The sequence below is a fragment of the Platalea leucorodia genome (assembly GCF_965183815.1).
Source record: "Platalea leucorodia genome assembly, chromosome: 5".
Classification (NCBI taxonomy): domain Eukaryota; kingdom Metazoa; phylum Chordata; class Aves; order Pelecaniformes; family Threskiornithidae; genus Platalea; species Platalea leucorodia.
Window position 1 is genome coordinate 77806349 of NC_138827.1, and position 10502 is coordinate 77816850.

Consider the following 10502-nt stretch of genomic DNA (forward strand, 5'->3'; position numbering starts at 1 on the left):
AGGAAAATGAAAATAATACAGGAACTGCCAAATGAATGACTGTCACATTCAGTAACCTGCCTCTGACAGTGGCCGATAATAGATGCTCAAGTGAGAACTGAAAGAAAAAGGACAGAAGTAATCCTATCTAACAAATTAAGCAGCACAGGGACTGTTTGTGCCAGATGTTTCTCTGATTAAAACATCAAATACTGTAAGATGCAAAAGAAATACTTGGTGCAGTCAATGAGACTCTTTCTCTAATGTGTACAGAAATAGATACATCATGTACAAACAGTTTCTCTCTCCTGATTTCCATGGATTTTTACCTTCCGAGCCTACAGTTGACAGACACACAGACTGAATGTGAGGCATGTGGTCTTGCTCAGGCTTCTAGATTTGAGGGGGACTGCAACAGTCCAGAGCGCCAAGCTGTCATGAAGTCAGAAGGATGCTCTCACCTTCCCACTTAACACCACCTACAAGACACAAGGGGCTTATGCTGTCTGGGTCCAGGCAGGTATGGAAATGCTGGAAGCTTAAAACCAAGAGGGCCACTGGAGGTCTGTGCCCTCTCTCTCACCAGGTGACCTGCTCTGCCAAGGCTAGTAGAAGATTTTAACATGGATGAGCATAATTGTCCTCAAAGCTGTAGAGTAAAGGGGACGGGAGGATTTTGTTTTGTAGGTGATGGAGTTGACTTCTTAATAAGGTCTTAATAGGTAAACCCTGTTTTGAAAACATTCATCCCCATTCCCACCTCATCTGCTGACTTTCTTTCCACCTTCCGTTCTTTGTTGACTGGAACACTTCATTTATAGCCATGGCTAACAAGCAATTATATCTGACAAGAAGTGGATAGAGGATCCCCTTATATTCTAGCACAGAGAAAGGTCACTTTGAATGAAGTGAATATTCACCAACAGAATACTAGCCCATAGAGAAACTGGGCTGGACACTGGTGACCATGAGCACCCAGAGGAGCCATGAGAGAGTGGTGACTCCAGAGTCTGCAAATGCATATACACTTTAGTCTGGTCGTGCAGTGTTGCTGGAAGAGCTTGGTTCTGTCCTCAGGACAACTGTCTGCCAAGAGGATGATGCCATTCCTTAGGAAAACTCCTTTTTCAAGCTAAGAGCCCTTTTAGGTCTCCCTCCTTTTTTTTTTTTTTTTTTTCCCCCATACAAGGCCCTTTTCAGTCTAACCATAGCAAGTCTCAAATAAGCTGTTTAGCAAATGGATAATAGTAAATGTTCTGCTGGATAACCTTGATCAGAGATACAAATTGGCAGTGCTGTTCACATGGGCAGGATTTCAAGTTGGTGCTAGCTATTGCTGGGCATTTTCCTCTCTGCTGTATTGCAGTGTTACGTTTCATGCAGTGGTACGGCTCTCGGTTGCAATACTATTTCCATTTCTCCGCAGCATGAGAGAAACAACTAGAATCCTGGCTTGCAATCTGTCTCACTAATGCTTAAGCTGGTGTTCACAGCCCTAAGGGCTTGTAGGCAATTTAATTACATTCATTTCATAATTTCAAGTGATGGTATTTTGTAAACATTTTTAATGTATCATCATTAATATGCTAAGGAAAGAAATCTGTTTCTGCCAGGAAAGAGGAAATAAATCTTCACTATCTCTTTGGTCCACTAGTTTACATTTAGAATAGAACACCTTTTCTGAAAAGCTGTTGGAGACATATGCTCCCATTATTATCTCACAGTGATTTATCACTAACTCTAAAATAAACATTATATCCAAGTTTCCTGCTTGCTACAGCCCTTACTATGCCATTTTGGAATATCCTAAAGAACCAGTATACAAATGTTGATGTGGGTTGGCTGCTTTGGGTTTTTTTTGCCTGCACTCAGTTTTTGTATTGTTGCCACCCTTATTTTTTCAAATTGTATGAAGTAAGAGGGAGAGAAGCAAATAAACCCAAAATTGCTAGCTGAAATCCTAGGTAGAGAAGGCAAACTCCCACATAGAAACCAATACTCAAATGTCCTTATTAGAAGGATGCCAAATAAAAAAAATTTCATGTTCTAGGGGAAAGAGAAAACTCGCTAAAATGTCAGGTATGCTATACTCTTAAGGCTGAGAGGATCTTTTCACCTACGTATTTGGGGCTGGGTGAGTCAGTGCAGCCCTCAATAGCCTGAAACAGGCATAGACCATGGTCTAAACTGTAATTCTGCTATCAGCTGCCCAGCATCTCCCCGTTTGTGAAATGGGACATCTGGTCTCCACTTTCCAGCCACTTTTGCACGTAACAAATAGCACTATTTCCAGTAGAGTTGAGAAGAAGATATTTTCTTGTAGCTAGAAGATCAAGGTGACCCAGGGCATAAGACAAGTGGAAACCATAGTTCTCTGCCTTAGCACGTGGGTCCTGCCTCTTGGCTAACAAATCACAGGCTGTACATGCTTCTGAGGAACAACTCCATTAAATTACAGATATTTACTTATATTTGAGATGAGTCCTTGTCCCTCTCAGTATAAGGGATCCTATTATGTCAGAGCTGCGTAAACCAAGAATAACTGACAGTTCCAAAACAACTTATCTTGAGTTGAGGTTAAGGAAGAGAGTGTAACAAGGAATGGGGCGGGGGGGGGGGAAGTTACACAATTGTGTGGCTACACTTTAAAAGAAAAAGATGACTAGAAGCCACTGGAGTACTTCCTGAAGGGTAATCTTATTTATTTTGTTTTCAGAAGTTTGATCTATGTTGCAAATCTTCCAGTTCTCGCACTCTGTACAGAATTAGAGCTCAATTAAGGAACTTGGTCACAAGATGCATCATTGCCCTAACTTGAAAGATGAGAGGAAGGAGGGAGAAAGGTCACTACTCAGCCCTTCATTACTGTATCATTTTCTCCTTTGTTTCTGGTGATCACCGCTGCAGTAAAATTTGCTAATAACTATGTGAGGAAAGTTAGCCGAGCTGAAGTATCTCTGTTCTTTGACTAAAAACTTCACCTAGCGTCAGTAATTTTCCCTTTAAGCCCTTTTGTTAAATGTCTTGGACAGTGGATTAACCCTGAATGTTTAAGGTACTTGTCTCCCTTTTAGAAAGGCTGTTTTAGACCCATAAATGTTTGTCACTGCAGGAAACTACTAAATCCTGCTCCTGCTCCGTTCTGTGCTTCCTGTTTGTTCTGAGGTTGTGCAGTGGCAAAACTGTACAGAAATTCTCGGCCGGTTATTTTTTAAAATAATAAAATAATAAATAAATAAATTAATAAATAATTGCCATCAGGTATAAAACTCTCATTGAGTGCAGTGGAGACTACTGCTTTAGGATTATTAGAATAGCACTTCTTGGTTTTAAAGCATTGAGAAGAATTGCTTTTCTACTGTGTTTATGAACTGAGGTATGCAAATTCAAAACCTGAAGTATTGCCTATAGATATTTGCCAAATACAGTATAACTAATGTTATGTTAGAGCAATGTTGTGTTTTACTCTGTGGAAGTAAGCCCTGCATTACATATTTATTTTCTTAAAATGTTTTATATTTTTCAACATCATCTCTCTAGTTATTTTCTGGTAGATTTTTAGTATAAAATATAGACACGCAGTGCAGAATACCACAGTAGGTTTTCCTGGCAAAAATGTGCGTAGCCTGCTAGAAGACAGGAGCTGAGATTAAAAATAGTGAGCATGTGGCAGTGCAAGATGGGGGTTTGGGACTCTAAGATCCACCCTAATTATTCACTAGACCAGTATGCTTCTGTCATCTTCACCAATTCAGAATAACACTTGGAAAAAACAAGTGACCCTCACTATCATACATAATGTGGCAGCTTAATTGGCAAGAAGAGGGTGAAAAGTAGGCTAGGAAAACCCTTTGAGACTGATGGAGCATATTTCAGTGGCTTCATCAAGGTAATGTTCCCCAGGTGATTGGAGGCAGCAAATATTTCATCAGGAAAAATATAAAGGTGCTTCAACTGCAGAACCCCAAACAAATTATTACAAACACTTTTTTTTTTTTTTAAAGAGACTTTCATATCCTAGTATCTAGAGGAAAAGCAGAAGAAAATTATTAATTTTAATACCCATAAATTATGGTGTTAGTGCACCTAAAAATAACTTACATTTGCAGCGAGGTTTAACTCAAATAGGTTTTCAGTTGTAATACGTGTTTGCTTTGATCAAAGGAGGGAAGCAGTCAATATGCATTTTTGTGCAGTTTAGCACATAGCATGCTCTTTTGCACACATGCCCAGAACAGAAATAATACTAAAGTACCCTTAATTTCATGGTCACAGAGCCTATTTAGACCCATCAGGCCCACAAAAGCTCACATTTTTTCAATATTCAATTTACAGTCAGATTTCATAGAGACCCTTTTAAGTGAAAACAATGTAGCTACTATGAGAAGAATTTCAGATAAATTAAATGAAGTTTTTTTTTTTTTTTTTGTTACAACTTTCTAGATAGCATACTAAAATTACAAAGAAAGGAACTTCTAGAGTTTCCATGACAAGTATCCTGATTCTGTTAAACCCAGATTTAAATAAATAGTCAAAACTTTAAATATCTATTTCAAACAAAGTTCATAGCCACATTTTTAGAAGAGGTATGTGTCCCCACATCAATATAAGGTTAATTATTTATATTTTCTCATTAATCTTTTCTGTCAAAAAGGTATCATCATGTGATTTTGCTTTTTCAACATTACTAACATGTACCATGGTAACTAACATAAGCTTCTGTTTTGACCTAACAAAATGCAATGGAAACTGGAAAATGTTTTCTCTTATCGTTATCTGTGCACATAATGTAGGTTGTTATCACCAAGAGTCCTATGTTCACATGAGCAGACTAGATGCTCTAGAAAGTCTAGATTAACTTGTGTACACCTTTAAATGACTTAATCATATTTGAAATGGAAATGTGCTGGCTAGTTGTTAATTGCCAGTTAAAGCAATTCCTGATCAGCAGCAACTAAAAATATGTGAGGGTAATGGTGTTAGTCCCAGTCTTTCAGATCATGTGTTTGCATCACAAAATCAGAGTGTACATAAGAATGTCTAAGCAGAGGGAGTTGAGTAGCTGAATGGGCCTGGCCAGAGTACTTCTTGTTTTAAGACAGGTCTGCAGAAGATCTAAGCATGGATATTGTCTATGCTACTGGAAAAAGAGGAATTTGATTTCACATCCAGGAAAAAATAAAATGAGAGTTTTGTCTGATACTGAACTAAAGATATTTATGATCACCATGCTCAGTACTGAGATACAATCAAGGATGTAATATTTATACCTTTCTAGTTGTCATACTTTCTCTAATGCCTACAGCTTTGACCTGAAAGAAAACATTGCTGTTATAATGGGCCACACAAAATCAGAGATGTCTCTTCCCAGGGTTAATTCTTCTAACGATTTTCAAGGCTGATAAATTTTTCATTCCTGAATCCAATAAATAAATAAAAAGTACAAGGGGATGTTTTAATTACACAAGTCTATCAGCCTATACAAAGAACGTACCATTTCTTAAACTGACTGTTGTGCTACATATAAATTAGTCATCACTAGAGAAGGAAGGTCTCCATTAGCAGGCAGGTGCACATGAGGCAACGTTAAAGGAATATATATGCACAGATTCTCAAATCTAACCATCTTATTTGCAATCTGTTACTGAGCTGGAATTTAGTTAAACATCTCGAAGATGTACAAAATAGCTTATAGAGGAGGCACTGGCTCTTAAGTAATTGGCAGCAGCTCTAGCTCATTAGAATAGCCTCTCATCTGACATGCCAAATGTGCCCTGTGTTGAGCTGTTCAATAATCAACAACCAATCGTTCCTCTTTTCACATCACTCAGCATGACAAATCAGTGATATTAACCACATGGGTTAAGGCCAATGCCAGTCATTGTTTACATCTCAGGTTAGCCAATTCTCTTTCAATCAATACAATGTCTCTAAAAATACAATACAAATAGGCTGGTGGTGTAGTCTTCATAAAAATCACATGACTTCCCCACATTTTAAAAAGAAAACAATAAATTATAGATGTGAATACAAACAGTGGTACGAAACTGTCTATATTTAACTTGAAGAATATAGGGACCACGTTGCTGAAAGGAACTGGTTGCTGCATTTGTTAATATCCAACTTGCAGGAGATACCAAAACCTAGAGTTTCAGAGGAACACGTGATAAAAAACCCACCTGGAGGAAGTCCCTTAGCTTTTCTTATGCTGAGTCAGCTTCTCAGTAGTGCATTCACACTGACAATGCCCAAGCCCTTCTCCTAAGTGACAGGAGTTAGATGATGAGAAGCCCAGGGTATTCTTACCTGCGTGCGTTACTTCTCGTTGGTCAGTGCTGAAGTTCAACTGCTGTTGCACATCTCTCTCGGTTTAGTTAGGTTCCTTTCAACCTCACAGCCTTCCTTAGTCTTTACCAAGCTGAATAATTTAGTCATCGGTGCGTTTTGTCACCTCAGTGCTCACCTGTGGTCAAAGATCACTGATAAAAAAAGAAAGCAATACAATGCGGTCTTCAGACAGGACTATTTGCTGCCTTACTGTGCCACCAGTAGCCATGAGCGCAAGCGTCTGTTCACTTTTATCCATGGCATATTGCTGGTCATCCCTCAGTTCTAACGTAGAACAGCAGTGGGCTTTTCTCTCTTTCAATTCCTAACTTGACCAAAAGCATCTCATAAGAATGTAGCAATGAATCAGTGAGTCTAATATTTACTTCAGGCCGATTAAATCCCATATTCTTATCTCATCACTAGTTTTGTGAGCAATAGTGATGGAAATCCACAAAGTACTGCAACTATCACAAATTCAAAATGCTAATAATATGCCTGTATATGCTAAGCATACTAAGTCCTGCTGATTCTGTCGGTTTGGAAAGAGCTGCGGGCTAAGTGGAGCAGGGTGATGTTCTCTGAAGGTAGCTGAAAGGACATGAGTCATAATTCTAAGGAGGGAGGCTGGAGAAAAGGATAAGGAAAAGTAGCCGGCAATATTAGAAATTTCTTGAGCTCTCTGTTCCTAAACAACATGTAACATCTGACAACGAGGTGTTTCTCTTGTTCTGCACATGATTTTTGTGATCTGCCAAGCTGCAGATCTTGTTCCTGCAGCCAAGGACACAGCAACCTTTCAGCTTGCTTACTTCAGTCCCTGGCTTTCCACTTTTAGACAAAGTCCTGTAGCTGGTTACATCCTGAAATGAGCACCTGCCATCATTTTTTCTCCAGCTTTGCTTTCATGGATAACAGAGCAACACATGAGCATTGGAGGGCTCCTCGAGTAGTGCCTACGCACGAGGTCTGTCTGCAGGCTGAGCAGTAATGCAGCACTGGATTCTAGTGGGAGTCTCTCACTGCGTCTCCTTGTCTCTCTACTGTCTCCCTTATCCCCCCCAATGTATAAACTTAGTAACTTGATTTCAGAAGTTTTGATAACATCTCATTTTGTCTGAATTTTGACTTTATTTCCTGTTTCACTTCTGGCACCCAAAGGTTTTGTTACACTGCTTTTGGTTACTCTCTTTTTTTTTTTTACATAGAAGGTGGTAAAAATCTATACACCATATTTAAATATATATTTCTATAGTACAGACACTACAGAAATTAAAAGGCAGAACGACCAAGGGACACTCAAAAGATTCAGTGAATATGTATAGCGGCTGTCATTAAATGTATGTTTATCCAGACTCCCACTGGTCTACCTGGGTATAGCTAGGCTCCCTTGTGCAGCACATGCTGTACCACTGTGGGAAAATACAGCGCAAGGGTAAGTTATTTGCTTATGATGGGAATCACATAATAAATATATCCTGAGATGGTCAGGATAGCTATTACTGTGCCTTGGTGAGCTTGGGCATTTAAATGTCTAGCCATTTTTCTTTTTTTAACGGCTCATTTTATATACAGTACATCATTGTACCACTGACCTTTTCTCTTCTGACTTGTGCTGATGACATCATGAAAATGACAAGATTACCAGGAGCGATGGAAATAGGTCCTTATCATTGTACAAATTAGCAAAGAGCTGGCAGCAACAGGAACATGATAGGCTCCTACGTCTGCTTAGGTGCAGATGAGAAGACCACATCCCAGCCATCTAAAATCAGCAACTGGAATTCAGTCAGGGACAAAAGCTCCTGTTTGCCCAGGAGCTTCTCTGGATGTGGGAGCATCCAGATGAAAATGTCTAATTACCATCTATTAAAACATGGAGTTAAAGCTATTAAAAAGCCAATATTTACCAACTTCAATAGATAAATAGCACACTTGCTATAAGTATCTCCTATTTTAGATGTGGAACTTAGTCATATTTTCTGGGCTGATTTTCAGTAATTACTTCCACATAACAACCTCTCCTCTCATTTTAATTCTCTTATTCAGTTTTACAGTTATAGTAAGCACTGGCATGCTTTAACTGTATTTCATGGTGGTTTTAAAGTTCTCGGAAGAATATAGGGTTCTTGTGCTATTATTTGAAATACATTAATATTCCCGAGACGTTAATCTTGACTCAGTATAGTAATATAGGCCTGTAATAAAGCTTGTTTAGTAGATTCACAATCATGCTTAAAGTTAAGTATGGTCTTAGTACCATACTGAACTGGGGTCTTGGAAACTTAACTTTGCATGCTGATTTACTAGGGTAGCACTGTAGAGTGAGTGAAATAGTTACATGGATGTCAGCTGGGTAAGAGATAAGGAAGATCACATAGAAATGAATACTTGTGTAATCACACTCTGGCTATGATGGGAATGAAAAGGATATTTTGAGTTGTGTTACTTAGGTGCCAGCCTAACAGACCTCCTCTGGCTTCTATTCCTATCACCACCATCCCCCAAAAACCCAAACAAAACCCAAGAAAAACAAAACCAGATGCTGTTCTCTGTTTACAAATTTGTTTTCTGTGCATTATCAGAAGTTGCAGGTAACTATGAACCAGGGGGCACTCAGATGCAGCAGGTATTGGCACAGTGTTGTGATAACTGTAGGTGAAAAAGGAGATTTCAGTTTTCTTAATAACATTGCAATGTTTTTTTGTGGTGGTCTTATTATACTTGCTGAGAATGTTGGCTTTTTATCATTCACGAACAGGTAAATATTTCTGTAAGAAAAGGCTTTTCCTTTATGCTCAAGAATATAATAGTTTGTATTACCTTGAGACCCAGATTGAGGGAGGAGGTGAGGGCACAGTCAAATACACAGGAAAAAAAAAATATTGCCCTGGGAAGATCACAATGTAGTAATAAGGCATGTCCTTCAATAATCATTGTGACTTTAAGGGGAATAATGATTTAGGATCATCCTCATTTGCTTTGTCAGGACTTTCTGTAGCATTCTTTTGCCCTGTGTGCCCACCACTCTTGTGGATCATGCACGTGGTGTTAGTGAGATTGAATGAGCTGTACTGGATAGCCTGGTGCTCTATGTCTCTATCACCAGAAAAAGATGGCAGAACAGCATCTGTTTCCCTGACTGCAGGCATTTTGATACTTTATCTGTATGTGCATAGCTGGAGGCTATACTAGATCTCTTTGCTCTTGTGGTTTGGTAATTCCAGTAGCAGGTAGCTTTGGCAGCATTTCACATCCATAATGGTATATCCGTGTATATCTCTCAGCGAAGTGGGTGTGCTCATTTCTATCTATGATTCTTTTATCCTAATTGAATTACCGGAGCACACTAGTGTCAAACATGACTAAAACTACAGACTAGGTGATGGCCTTCATACCACTGTGCCATGTCATGGTTTTCCTACTGCTTCTAGATCTCCCTGCAGATAGCAAAAGGCTATAGGCTAAAGGCTATAGGCTCCCTGCCTGGGTTGGCACCTCCCTGGGAAGTGGCACCATGCAGCTGCTCAAATTAATCGGCATATACAAGGAGGGACAGAGCAAGGGATTTTTGGAGAGACACCAGCTTTAATGTAGGAAGGCTCATCTTTCTCTGCAGTCAGTGAAAAGGGAAAGGTCTCCTCCATATTCGGTTCCTGTTTCTCAAACTATTAAGTGACTAGTGCAGGAGTCTTAATTCCCCTCAAGTTTTCAATTTTTTTCCTTTTTTTAACAGGCAGCTAAAAATTAGCTAGCTATGACTATGCAAACAACAATGAATATCAGCAGTCTTATTGCAAACAAGACTAGTAAGACCAAACAGGTAATTAACCAAGAATCATCGGAGTACTATAGTTAAATGCAAGGTAATCCCCAAATCCCCCAGTATATGAAAGTCAGTAACTTCCAGAAAATGCGTCCAAATCCCTGGTCCACTCGCAACTTTCTGAACTCGGTCAAATTTGTTGTTGGTTAAAGTGCTTAGAATAGCACATGTGGAAATTTTAATGCAGAGCACTTCAGCCTTTCATTCTATATCTGACAGGAGATGCTTCAGTTTGTGCTCTTCATCTGTCTTCGGAAAAGTGTGAGTCTCTTCCCATCACACCCTGGACAGGCAGCCTGACCAGCTTCGCTTCCCAGGCTAGCATTAAGCTTTTGGAGACCCCTCACTGTATTTATGTCTTGCAAAGATC